Below are 15,049 nucleotides of genomic sequence, written 5' to 3'. Positions count from 1 at the left end.
ATATAGGGCCAAGAGGTATTCCCGCACGAGAAAAGCCATCCAGAAGGCAGTAACATTGGACGGTAATAACTAGGAACAACTAATAAACTTTTACATGTCATATTGTTCTTAACGGAAATACATGAACTTGGAAGTCTTCGTAAACACAGCAATCGTTGATGAGCTGAAAAAGAAGTGGCAGCCCGCAATTTTAATTTTAGACATTCCGAGATGGCCTTTGGATCACATGTGAAAATAAAACATAAATCACCCTGCGTAATGTGATATGTAGTAATTTGGGAATGAATCGGGGGAACAGAATCAGGAAGGGCAGAACACAAGGGGCAAAGATCGTGAGCCGGAAAATCGCCCAGAATAACATTTGGTCGGGCACTCGAAATATTGAAAATGTGCCGCAATGTTTCAGTGGAGGCAGGGACAGCAACCAAGCAGGTCGCTAGGATATCAGTCACAGATCTCATAGGAGTGAGACAAAAATGCGGAGAGTTTGTGACCCGTTTAGCAAGGGTAATCCAAAAATTAGACGAGGTATCCCACGCAGCGAAGGAACGCGGAACTCGGGTTCTCCAATCAACCGAAGTCGGCGGGTTCTCTCCTCTCCCGGCGTAGTAGACCAAAAGGAGTCCAACGCTGGCACATCCTGCAGCAGCAGTCCAGAGAATGATCTGAAAGAATACAAACACAGGCCTTAATCATTCTCGTAAATAACATTTGTCAGCTGGGACAGCTTCCCAGCTATCTTTCCCTGGCTTCATCACCAAAATGTTGTTGTCATGACCAGTCGCAATAACTTCAGCCTGTTCAGGTGGATGTTTAGGCGATTGCACCCAGATTTTAGCACCAGGGTTGTCTGTGGAACCGAACCCTTTTTGACCTCGTATCGTTAGCAAAGTCGGGGCAGTGCCTTTCTTAATCTCACCACTGAAGACAGGCATAATCAGCAACTGAGCAACACGGTCAGATTTTTTGATCGATAAATCAATCTCACTGCTATTAAGCAGGAGAACCTTAATCTCTCCCTGATAATCGCTGTCAATTACTCCTCCGAGAACTTGAATACCTTTTAAGGCAAGGCCCGATTTAGGGGCAATCAGTCCAAAGCCACCGGCAGGTATACAGACACCAATGCCAGTCTCAACAATGATTCGGTCTCTACCTTTTAGAAGTGTATCATTCATAGCATGCAGTTCCAAACCTGCGGAACCTGGGGTCGCTCTGCATGGAGCCAAAGCTCCGGGGGTAATTTCCCAATACATAACAGTATTGGACATCGAATTAGGTTTTGCATCAACAGTTGGAGGAAACAAACGCATTAAAGGAGATTCAGCATGCAACAAAGGGCGGTTATTTAAAATCAATAATGCTTGGAGCAAAAAGTCTCTCCAGTTTTGGTAATGCTCATTGGTCAATTTACGCAGCTGTTCTTTCAGCAAGCCATTCATGCGTTCAATGAGGCCCGAGGCCTGCGGATAATATGGAATATGAAAAATCCATTCAATGTTATTTTCCACACAGAATTCCTGCACCAATCTTCCACGGAAATGGGATGCGTTATCAGATTGAATTTGGAATGGGACACCATAATACAATATTAGTAATTCAAGAGTCTTAATGGTATTGACTTGGGTAGCTTGTTTGCAAGGGAAAGCGACCAATAGGCCACTAAAAGTATCAACAGCTGTGCAAATATATTGGCAATTTTTGCTCATAGGAAGCGGGCCAATATAATCAATTTGCTAAATTTGAGCGGGCATTTTTCCTCGATGTAAATGGCCTTTAACAATATGAGGCACTGTTCTTTTTCTAGCATGCTGACAGATAGGACAATGCAGAATGACATCTTCAATCAAATTTAAAGGAATATGAATTCCTCGATCAGAAGCCCACCTGCTAGTGGCTCTTTCTCCAAAATGTCCTGCTTTTTGGTGGGCCCATTTCGCCAATCCCGCCAAATCAGAATCCTGCATGTCCACCACTGCCTCAGAAATTTTAGACTTTTCATCTGCAATGTTATGAAAGAATTTGTCAAGGGAGTCAATCGGGGTATGAGCATCCACATGAAAGATTGTAACTGTACTCCGTGGGAGTAATTCCCAAATTTCTTGCCATAATTCTTTTCCCCACAGTTCTTTTGAATGCAATTCCCAATTATGAGAATGCCAAGTTGGTAACCATATCGCCAGTCCATTAGCAGTGGACCAGGAATCAGTGAAAATATGACATGTGCCAGGTAATTCCTGTTTCAAAACTTGGTAAACTGCATACAATTCAGCATATTGACTGCTCTTACTATCACCAGTGGTACTCAATAATTTTTGTGTGATCGGGTTATAGGACACTGCTTTCCAATGCCGTTTTTCACCAATGAACTTCGCTGAACCATCTGTAAACCACACATGTTTTCTGTCCTCCGCGGACAAATCATCAAATGGCTTACCCCACCTGACATGAGATTCCTGAACTACAGGCACAGAACAATCATTTCCAGTCTCATTCGAGGGCGCCTGCGCCACTCGTTCATGCAACACAGCCACACCTTTCGGACCCACACGCGCTCTGTCCTGAATGTACCATTTCCATTTAATCACACTCGCCTCTTGAGCATGTCCAATTCGATGGGATTTCGGCGAACCCAAAACCCACTGCATGATAGGAATTTCAGGCCTCAAAATTACAGTATGACCTAGGGTCAATTGCTCGGTATCCACCAGAGCCCAATAACATGCAAGCAGTTGTTTTTCAAAAGGTGTATAACGCTCACCAGCCTCAGGTAATTTCTTGGTCCAAAAACCCAACGGCACTTTCTGTCTGCCTTGCTTTTGCCACAGACTCCAATTGGCATACAGACCTTCCACAGAAACATTCAAATCAACATCACCCTCGCTCACAGGCCACAAATCCAAGGCATACTGAATTGCTTCTTTCGCCAAATTAAAAGCATTATGTTGCGGTTCACCCCATTCAAATGCATTCTTTTTACGGGTGACTCGATACAATGGAGCTAAAATTTTACTCAAATGGGGAATATGCTGACGCCAAAAACCAAACAGGCCAATGAAGGTTTGAGCCTCTTTTCTGTTCCTCGGAACAGCAAAGTCCAAAATTTTCCGCTTCACCTGCGGGATCACTTCTCTGTGACCTTCATGCCAATTAATTCCTAAAAATTTAACATTCTGGGAAGGGCCCTGCAATTTATCGGCATTAATTTCCCAACCTTTAGCACGTAAACAGTCAAGAATCTGATCTAAATGGGATTGGACCTGGTCTTGCGACTCACCTTGAATCAAAATGTCATCAATATAGTGACACACCTGAATTTGGGGATGTACGGGCACTTCAGATAAATGCTCCGCCACCAGCCGGTGACAGATCGTAGGACTATGTACATAACCTTGAGGAAGACTCCTAAACGTCATTTGACGTCCATGCCAGGTAAAACTGAATTGTTCCTGACACTCGGGGGCAATTGGAATCGATAAGAAAGCATTAGCAATATCAATGGACGCATACCATGTACCTGGATGCTTCTGAATTCTCTGAATTAAGGTAACCATATCTGGCACTGCAACAGCTAAACGTGGAGTGTGTTTGTTCAATTCTCGATAATCAACAGTCATGCGCCAAGAATTATCACTTTTGCGCACGGGCCACACGGTATTATTCCAAGCAGAAGTAATCGGAGTTATAACACCAGCATCAACCAAATCCTGAATTGTGGCACTAATCTCCTTATGACCACCAGGAATACGATATTGCTTTTGAGAAACCACCTTTGTAGCCTGGGGAATTTTAATGGGGGGCATCCGCAAACGACCAACCCGTACGGGTCTGGACGAAATATAATGCTTCATTCCAAATTGATAACAACCATCATCCAAATGCAAAGTCATTCCTTTCAAAATGTCAATTCCAATTATGTATTCCAGGAGTGGCACAACTAACACAGAATATTCTTTGCGGGGAATTCTGCCAATTTTCATCTCAAGTGCTGTCTGTACAGCGGGGGTTTCTTTACCACCTAAACCAGTAATTGTGAAAAACTGTCCTTTAAATTTTTTCGATTTACCATGAATTAAAGTGGCCTCCGCCCCAGTATCTACCAATGCTCGGGCCCTTTGGATATTACGATGTTTCCAAAAAATTTCAATATCTAAATAGGGTCTATTGTCTTTGTGAGCCCACCTGCGTACTGGAGCTTGACCTATTTCCTAGTCATTTTTACTGTGGTCAGCCAACCAGGACAAATCAGGATAAATGCTTTCAACTTTCTTTGGGATCAGAACGTCTTGTTCATATCCATCTCTATTACGAAATGGATTATTGTCATGTTCAAAGAATTGAGAATTGCGGTCAGAAAGCTTGTGACGATCCTCCCGTCGTCTAACATCAGGGGAATAACTCCTCTCATCTCTGTGTCTATTAGAGACACGATCATCTCTCCCTCTGTCTCTCTCCCCCTCTCTCACCCTTGTATTATCACGGCGGGGGAAAACATCACGTTCATAGCGCCGGTCATCACGGCGATCAGCATCCACACGACGTCTCTCATCACCACTGTCATCGGACCCACGATCACAATCATTCTTTCGTACACGACGGGCACCCTCCTTCCGATCCAAACCTCGCTTACGAAACATGTCCCACAAGCGATTATTAGGTTCACCGTCAATGTCCTCCCTTTTCACACCATCAGCCAAAAGTGCAAGAAACATATCACGTCTAGAGAATTTATAATCCCCAGCGGTACGACCCTCGGGTCGAGATTGCCTCTCAGGTTTAAACCATTCACCCAACTCACCAAGCTGACGAACAGATTCAAGCACCGCAGACAAAGGGTTGCCAGTTTGATTGATCAACAAAGTCATCATAACCTGCTTATAAGCAACAGGCGAAGAACGGATAATGCGATTACGCACAGAAGATGTTAAAAGACCATCCAACAATCTGTCAGAAGTACTGAGAAAAATCGCAGTTTTCATCACTTCCTCTTTCAAGCGTTGCGACGCATCGCGCAAAGTGTACCATGGCTTGTCATTGGCAGGCCAATCAGATTCAGTAGGGTATTTATGGTTACAGCCATCATTCGCAAGCTGGAGCAAAGTAATTTGGCCAGCACCATTATAATTCCGAAAATGATCTTGTACAGTAGAATCGGAACTCAAAGAGCAAAAACGCAAACAATCGCCAGCATCAAGCATAATACCGGCAGCACCTAGTTCATAAAGGCGCACCATCCATGTAAGCAAAGTTTCACCGGGCCGTTGTCGAAATCGTTGTAAAATGTCACTAACCTCCTGTTGAGTAAAATCTTCAATACTATCCATTTGAATACCATTAGGATTACCAGGAGCCTGTTGTAATGTGCGTCGAAACACAGGGTGAGCAGAAACCTCCGGAAGAGCCTCCGAGGAAGCCCGATCCTTAGATTTAGAGGAACAATCAGAACGTGATACGTCATCAGAATGGGTAGAACGACCACGGTCGCCTGAAGCATCATCTTTGTCACAAGAAGCAGATTTACAATCACGTCAGGAGCGAGAAGACTCGCGCTTGTCACCCTCCTCAGCCGAGGAGCCAGAATCATTTGAATCCCAGATATTACCATCCCACTCATCGGGGTTCCAATCCAGTCCGGCTTTCGCCACGACCAGACGCACTTTCCGTGTAGACACACGACCACGACGGTGTCTGTATTTATATTTCGCAATGCGCACTGCAGCCCTTTCGGCTATAGTTTGATAAGTCTCAAGTTTGTCTGCAAGCAATTTATTTTGACATCGCAAAAGAGTGTGCGCATTCTGCACTTCAACAAACTTTTCTTCCATATCGACAAACCGCTTCTGCAGTTTAACAAACTTCTCATGGAGCATTCTGTAAACAGTCAGCACAATCCAACCTCTGCGTCCTAAAATAGGAAGCTCATCACCCTTCACTACTGGCGCTTTTTGCAAGCAAGAAACCACACTAGCGGGCTCCGCCTGCTCCAAACAAGAAAACCAATTCTCACTCAAACCTGTAGAATCGGCTCACTCACGGGCTAAAGCCTCATAAGGCGTTGATTCCCAGCCGGGAATATCAATAGGCAATTTGAAAGTGGATTTCGATTTTTCTTCGAAAACATTTCGATACACAAAAAATATATACACAATTATTAACAAAGAAAATACGTACGAGCCGAGCGCAAACCAACAAGATGAAAACAATACAGCGCACACAGGCTTCGTAAACAGTTCGTGACGCCAGATGTACCGACCAGATTTTTGGACCAGATGGAATCCGCTCCTAGGAGCCCTTCGAACCCAGCCGGAATGTAAACCACTCCCTCCTTAGAACGTATTCACACTGAGTATGGATATATGTATGTACATCGCGTACCTAAGGATGGGGAAAATAGCAATAAACATGCATTGGTTTTCTACAATATCCTATTCATACCTATTAGTCTCGCGACCACGTAGGCCCAGACTAATCTACCCTAGGGCAGGTCTGATAATGTACCATTAAGCACTGATCACCATCAGTGTTCACTCGACACGCAATCCGGCGCGTCTACACACATGGGCCTGCAGTCCCAGTGTCCTCATTGATACCCGGTCTGCAATCCGGCAGACCTACACACCCCTCTATCTTGGGTGCTCTCACTTACACACGGCCTACAATCCGGCAGGCCTCCACACCGTGTCCCTCCGGTGCTCTCATTCACACACGGTCCGCAATCCGGCAGACCTACACACCATCTACCTTAGGTGCTCTCATTAACGCCGTATACCAACGACAATCACTTTCCTATGAACACTTAGGGATGAAATCTGTTGTTATCTATTCAGGATAGAACTACGATAATAAAAATTGGTATGGTTTTCCGAATTACAGTATGTACCTTCTGCTCCTGGCATCAAACGTTCCCCGTCCTCCTATTTATTCAGTCACTCCTTACCTGATCGGGATTCACATCCGTTCATGCAAACAATTCCTGACTAGAGGACCAGTTTACCATGATTGAACAAGAATACAAGGCACATCTCGGTTCACTATGAACTGGGGTATTTATAGCAATAAAAATAAACACAATACTACACAATATATATATATGCTGCAAAGAAAAGTAAAGGTTAAGATGCGCGCTTCACAAGGAAAGGGCAGAGGTCACCTTGTTAATATGAAGTCGGGGCTCGGCAGTCATCTAGGTTCCCGTCTCGTCTCTCGGTGTCTTGGCTCGTCTCGGACTCAGACCTCAGCAGTCACGGGTACACGTCTGCACCGCTATGCTCAATCTCCTCTGCTTCCCTCCAAGCCACTGGAACCTTGCTCGCTATTAGCTACCGTCTCTCTCTCTCTCTGACTTTGTGCGCTCCGCACTATTTCTCCTTCAGTCTTTCTCAGAGAGTCTCGGTTTCGGAATCTTTCTCAGACTTCAAAATGGCGATTGTCTGCCTCGGAAATAATTAATGGCATAGATGCTAACAGCTAGCTGCCGCCTACACACTGACTGACTCATTGCCTAACACTTTCGCTAATATGGAAGCTGTCCCTTCATGGAAAGTTACGGCCAGTAACCTGCCGCCCACCAAATTCTTGTACCTCCCCGTACCAAGGACACGTTCCCAGCCGGCCGGCCTGAAGTTGTGTCTTCGGAGTGGAGAAAAATACAGTCTTTCGATAAGGGCCAGCCTGAACCGGTTCTCTCCAAGCGAACAACACCTTAAAACTAAAACATTACACTTGACCTAGAAAGCCTCTCAAGCTACCAGGCAGAGGGCAAGATGGAGTCTGTCCCGTTTAAGGCCTACAAGGCCCAAAATATGCATAACTCCATAGAAGATATACTAATACTCTTGCAAAAGGACGGATCATCACTAATACTTATATATAAGCTTATAAGCCCTGATCTAAAGAAAAGGGTACAAAAATGCACTACTGTGCCTAATGGATAGGTCCTACTTATAGTCCTAATCCCTATACTACAAGGGTAATAGGCTGGAGTCATTGTCCATCATCCTCCCTCTAAAAGAGGGTCGAAAAAGTCAGTTAATACAAACGTTGACTGGGGACTTATTCCGTTGTTTTTGTGGTTCCGAAGATCACGGGGGGGTTCCGTGTTGTCATCAATCTTCGGGCCTTGAACTTGTTTGTTCAGAAGATACCTTTCAAAATGGAGACGTTGCAGAAGGTGATTCCCCTGATCCAGGAAGGTTGGGTGCTCACGTCACTGGATCTCCAGGATGCCTACCTGCATGTCCCGATGGCGTTGGCGGATCAGAAGTTCCTGCGCTTTTGCCTGGATGGTCGTCATTGGCAGTTCTGCGTCCTTCCTTTCGGTCTCCGGTCCGCCCCAGGGTGTTCACCAAAGTGGCTGCTCCTTTGGTGGCTCATCTCCATGTCCTGGTTCCGTACCTGGATGATTGGCTGCTACAGGCTCCGTCTACGGGGGTCATGTCCCACCACCTTTCCTTGACCATGCGTACGCTCGAGGATCATGGCTTCCTTGTCAATCTGCCAAAGAGTCACCTGGACCCTGCTACTCGGAGAACCTTCATTGGGGCAGTGTTCGACTCTGTGCTGGGCAAGGTCTTTCTCCCGGAGTCCCGGATTCTGCATCTACAGTCTTTGCTGAGGAGGTTACTTTCCAAGGTTTCGGCTCCTCTCCTGCAGTGGCTGGTGGTTCAGGGCCACATGTCGGCCATTGTGTTCACGGTGCCCTGGGCCAGGGTTCATCTTCGGCCTCTGTTGTGGCATATTCAGCGTTGGGTGCCCTTTCCTGTCCTGGATTTCACGATTCCTGTTCCTGTGTCTCCAGAGTTGGTGTCTGCTCTACAGTGGTGGCTGGATTAGTCGAATCTGACACGGGGTGTGTGGTTCCATCCTCCGCCCCCCTTGGTGTTGACGACGGATGCCAGCGCTTCCGGTTGGGGTGCGACTCTGGGCCCTTGGGCGGTGCAGGCATGTTGGCTTCCTTCGGAGTCACGCCGTTCGTCGAATTGGAGGGAGCTGTCTGCGGTGGAGAGGGCTCTTCGCCTTTTCAAGGTTCGTCTTCTGGGGTGCAACGTGTTGGTGAGATCGGACAACACTGTGACCGTGGCCTACATCAACCACCAGGGCAGTACCTGCTGCCTTTCCCTGAACTTGGTGGCGTGTGCAATTGCGAGTTGGGCCGAGTGTCATCTGGTGGCCCTTTCTGCGCAACACATCCGGGGTGTGGACAACGTGGTGGCAGATTCCTTGAGTCGACGGTTCCCGTCCTCTCTCACCCTGTGTCTGTCCCCTCGGATTTTCAGGTTGCTGTGCCTGAGGTTCGGGACTCCGGTGCTGGATCTGTTTGCCTCACGGACGGACGCCCTGCTTCCCCTGTTCTGCTCCAGGGCTCCGGAGCCGGGGGCTTGGGGAGTGGATGCCTTGGCCGTCCTTTGGCCTCCTTGGTTCCTCTGTGCATCCCCCCCTTTCCTCTGATCCCTGCCTTCTTGCTGAAGGTTCAGCGGGTGGGGGCTCAGGTGGTGGCTGTTCTGCCTTGTTGGCCTTGCCGCTCCTGGTTTCCTCTGCTGCTGAGTCTGGCGGTGGGCCCCCCTTGGATCCTGCCCCTCTACCCGTCTCCTCTGAGTTCCCCGTCAACCTCCCTGTTGGTCCCTCTCACCGTGGCGGTCTGGAGGTTGAACGGCTGTCTCTTGGTGTCCGTGGTTTGCCCGACCACCTCATCACGGTGATGCAGGCTTCTCGTCGGAAGTCCACTCTTTCCTCCTATTCCAAGCACTAGGTTTCATTTTCTTCTTGGTGTGCTTCCCTGGGCCTGTCCCCTGCCTCCTGTGATGTTTCTTCTGTTCTTCAGTTTTTTCTGGATGGTTTTCATAAACACTATGCTTTGTCCACTTTGAAGGGTCAGTGGGCTGCTATCCGGGCATTTCGGGATCCGGCTTCTCTTCTGCCTTCGGACGGGTTGTTGGTTTCCCGTCTGTTTCGGAGTTTCTCTCTTTCTGCTCCTTCAGTCCGCTCCCAGGTTCCGCCCTGGGATCTTTCTTTGGTTTTGGGTGCCTTGCAGTCCCCTCCCTTTGAGCCTTTGGAGTCCGTGGACTTGAAGTTCCTCTCTTTTAAGGTGGCCTTTTTGGTCGCTGTTACATCTGCTCGGTGGTTGGGCGAGCTTACGGCGTTGCGCTGTTCTCCCCCCTTCTTTAGGTTCCTGGACGATGCGGTGGTCCTTTCTCTTGACCCAGGGTTTTTGCCTAAAATTCGTTCACGTTTTCATTCCTCCCAGGAATTGATTCTTCCTTCTCTCTGTCCTTCTCCTTCCTCGCCTTCTGACTTCTTGCTCCATTCTTTGGATGTGAGGCGTGCTTTGTCTGTTTATGTTGCACGTTCTGCTGGGTTTCGGTCTTCTGACTCCCTCTTTGTTACCTTTGGTCTGGCTGGTAGGGGAAAAGCTGCCTCTCGCCTTACTTTGGGGCGTTGGATCAAGGCTGGGATCTCTTTGGCTTACCGGGGATCTGGTTTGCCTTGCCCTTCTGGTGTTCAGGCGAGATCTACCAGGGGTGTTTCTGCTTCGTGGGCTGCTTCCATGGGGTTCCCCTTGATGAGATATGTAGGGCGGGGACATGGGCGTCCGAATCCACTTTTGTGCGACATTATCGCTTGAATTGTGCTCTGTCTGGCCGCCCTAATTTTGGTTCTGGTGTGTTGCAAGCTGTGGGGGTCCCCCCCCCTGTTTAATTCTGTTTGTTTTTGTTTAATATTAAACTCTGTCTTGCTGCACTCCTTTGTGTCTGTTCTGTTTTCTGTGTGTGGTGTGCCAAAGGCCTTTTGGGGTTGCTTTGGTATGCCTCATGTGTTATGACTGGGTCGAGGATGAGGGACGTAGAGGTAATGCTTTGATTACTGGAGGTAACCCCAATTACTCTTAGTCCTACTCGTCCTCGACCCAGTCATACGACCCGCCCGCCCTCCCTTTCCAGGCCTTTGGTGCTTGGTACATCAGGATTTGCTTCTGGTGGTGAGGTGTATTATAGCACCTGACAGGAGGGTGGGTGGAGTCTAAAAAGCGTTTCCTGTTTTGTTTCCTGTCGGGTGGAATACCTCATGTGTTATGACTGGGTCGAGGACGAGTAGGACTAAGAGTAATGGGGATTACCTCCAGTAATCAAAGCATCAGCCATGCCCTGCTACATATCATTGATGCCCTAACCATGGACAAGAAGGGACAAGGAGGGAGGACACATGTGACATTCATCAAATGAAGTAACAAATCCAACACCCAGGCTGCACACTCCTAGAGGGTCCCATTAAATATGGAGTGAGGCGGCTGGAACACCTTTTTTATTGACGGACTGATAGTTCCTAATCTATAAAAATTGTATAGATTGAGATTCTGGCATGTGGGTACTTTGCCTAGTACCCACATGCCAGAATTTCAACATTCACCTAAACGTCACATTGCATTATTGCATATGTAGACCAGCACTGTTTATGTGCAAAATCCATTGCATTACATTCAAACACTATTTGACCCATATAGAGCAGTGATAAAACAATTCTGTCGAACATATAAATGATGCTCCAAAATATTAACCAGAGATTTAACCGATGAAAATCATGATGTTGAAGAAATAGAAAAAAAGCTAATTTTAGAAATGTTTGACACCATAAAATGGAAGGTGTGCATTACCCCAGCAGCAGATTGAAACTTTGATCAGCTTTGTTTTCTTTTTTTTTTAACATTTTTAATTAAAGTTATTTGCAACCACTTAAATCGGATAGAAAAAAATATAAATCTCACAGATATACTATTGACATTATCTTTCTTTCCACTATAAGGCATATTACACAAAAAGTTACTCAAAATACAATCCCCACATTTTTTCAAACTGTTTTATCCCCCCAACCCGTTCTGCATACGTTTGATCACTTTTCCTGACCCTTTTCATTTTATCGAACCACTCCTGAAACACAGGAACCTGGGATGAACGCCAGTTCTGCAATAACAATGATCTGGCAACTGCCATTACAATAGAAACCAATTTTGCCAAATAATCTGAAAATTTACAATCAGGATCAAAACCAAACAGTAATAATCTTACATTGCAAGAGATCGGAATCATATAGTAAATTTTGAGAAAAACAAAAATTTAATCCCAGAATGACTTAATTTTCGGACAGTATGCCATAATGTGGGACAAATTGGCTGGGTCGCATTGAAAACTTCTAAAACAGTTACCAGACGTATTATCATACATTTTGGCGATAACTGGCGATAACTGCAGGAGTGCGGGACAAAAGCCATTTTCTAAAGATCAGCATTCTTCGCCAATTGGCGCCACGTAATGTTCCAAAGTTAAAATTATTGATGGTTTTCCATATATCGATGGGTAATACTAAATTTTTCCTGTACCTGTCATTTTCGTATAGCTTTAGAGCTCAACTCTCCCTCCCTTCTACGTGCCAGACAATGTTTCCATTCCCCGGGTTTCTTTATTGAGACGTTCACAAAGAGGTCTTCTGCCAACGGGGAAGGGATACTAATATGACTGGGGTCTAATCGCGCCAGAGTTTCATAGATCACTTTATAGGACCCGATTAACAAAAAGTTGCCAGGAATTAAACAAATCATTGTGTCAACAGTTAACCAGGACCCACTCCCCATAAAATCTGCTAGCTTTTTAAACCCAGCGCGCCCCCAGTGGGCAATAATTATGGATTCAATTTTAATCCCTAAAAAAGCAAAAGCACCAAATAGGGGAGTTCTTGAATTAAAGAGCGGGAGGGAGTATCTCTTAAGCATGGCATTGCGTCATTTGAAAAACTAATTCAGGGTCTTATATCTAACAATTTAGGTGATTTGGGTACAAGAAGGGGGGATGGAATCTAAATCTCTGAACAAATTAGTTCAAAGAAAAAATGTATAAATAAGCCCACACCTGGAATTGTATTTTTGAATCTGTCTAAATACTGCGCAAAGTATGCATTATAATAATCTTTTAAGTTGGGTAATGAAAGGCCACCATGTTCTATTTCTTCGTATAAAGACCCTATGGCGAATCTAGGCGGTTTTTTTGACCAAACAAAAGCGGAAAACATAGATTCTACTCTGGAGAAGAAGGCACCAGGTAAAAAAACAGAGATAGTAGAAAATAAAAAGTTGAAAAGGGGAAGTATGGACATTTTAATCAGGGCAACCCAACCAAGAATAGATAATGGTAATGGGTCCCACCGAGCGGACATTGAGCAGACCTTCCGAAGCAAAGGAAGAAAATTGAGTGTGTATAAATCCTGAATTGTAGAAGAAAATAAAATCCACAAGTATCTTTTAGGTTTAGGATTAATACAACCGTACAGGTCCGGATGTAATACGGGGTCTGCCCCCCCACAAACCAGAATTTCTGTCTTTTTTTTTATTAATTCGATACCCTGCTAGTGCCTCGAATTCTTAAAAAATGTGAAGAACCTGTGTGTGTGATTGAAGATCCGGTTTGATTAGTAACATAATGTCATCCGCATATAGCTTTATCTTAGCCATGGAAAAGACTGGAGGAGCAATCTGTACGCAATTACGAATGGCTACAGTGAGTGGTTCAATAAAGTAGGCAAAAAGAATGGGAGACAAAGGGCAACCTTGCCTCGTTCCCTGTTGAACTGAAATTGAACCCGCTTAAAGTTTATTAATAATAATATGAGCTGTAGCACCAGTATAGAGATTCTGTATTAGACTAATAATTTGTTGTGGCATCCCAAAGTATTTCAAAATAATAAAAAGTGTGTCCCAAACCACCAAATCAAAGGCTTTTTCTGCATCTAATAATAAAATCAAACCTGGTAACCCCCGTGAATCAAAATAATCTAGTGCCTCAATCAAAAAATGTGTATTTGTGAATAATTGCCTTCCTATAATAAACCCATTTTGATCGGGATGGATCAAATCAGCCGAGATATTGTTAAAAATAAGTGATAATAATTTGGTGGCGATTTTAAAATGTGAATTTAATAGCGTGATCAGTCTATATGAATTAGGGTCCTTAGGGTCTTTCCCTTTTTTCAAAAAGCTGACAACCGTGCCTTCATGAAAGAATGAAGGAACTTGCCCACCATCGAGCATAGAATTTAACAATGGCAGAAACAAATCACAATTTTTTTTTTTTTTAAACTTAAACTCTGCAGGAAAGCAAGCCTTACCCAATGGAAGATCTTTAACAACCAAATCCAATTCCTCCCTGGAAAATGGGCTTCGCATAATACGTTGATCGTCTAATGGTAAACTAGGAAGTACATATCTCCCCAGAAAATCAGACAGATTTTGATGGTCGATAAGATACTGTGTACTATACATTTTATGATAGTGGGAGAACATAATTGAGCTTATTTCTGCCTGATCAGATGACTCGATATGGGTTGCTGGATTTTTTAATAAGTGTATCATATTCGTGGCAGCTTGCTCTTTGACCTGCCAGGCTAAAAATGTACCCGTCAAGTTACTTTCTTCACAGACTTTTTGAGATTGTCTATGAAAAACCTCTTCACTCTGAGCAAAATAATGGGCACAAAGTACCCACTTAGCTTCCTTAAGTTGATTTTGAACGTTACAAGTTGGATTACAATATTGTTGTGCTGTTAAAACCCGAATTATTTGTGTCAGAGAATTCCTAATATTTTTGACAACGAGTCAGTCAGCTGCGTCTTTGCTTATAACTATGCCCCGAATAAAAGCCTTCAGGGAATCCCAAATAATATGTACGGGGGCTGTGCCTGTATTACGAACAATAAAATCCATGATCTCTGATTTGAGTGTAGTAACCCAGTTAATTTCTTGTAAATGTGCTTTATTAAAGATCCATTGTTTAGAAATTTTAATATTGTCTCCCACAACAAAATCTATAACCACCATCGCATGATCTGAAAAACCATTATGACAGATTTTCTGAGAAGAAAAATTAAGTTGCCTAGAGGCCAAAAAAAAATCAACAAGTAAAGTCACTTTTCCGTGGATTTTTCAAGCGCCATGGATCACATAGATCGAGTAATGACATATTGTTTAGCATAGTCCTGAGGGATTTAGGTTTAGACTGTCTCTTGGAGG

The sequence above is a fragment of the Lissotriton vulgaris genome, chromosome 1_1, assembly GCF_964263255.1.
Source record: "Lissotriton vulgaris chromosome 1_1, aLisVul1.2, whole genome shotgun sequence".
In the NCBI taxonomy this organism is placed as follows: Eukaryota; Metazoa; Chordata; class Amphibia; order Caudata; family Salamandridae; genus Lissotriton; species Lissotriton vulgaris.
The sequence above is the reverse complement of the archived record's forward strand: the minus strand, read 5'-3'. Positions refer to the sequence as shown.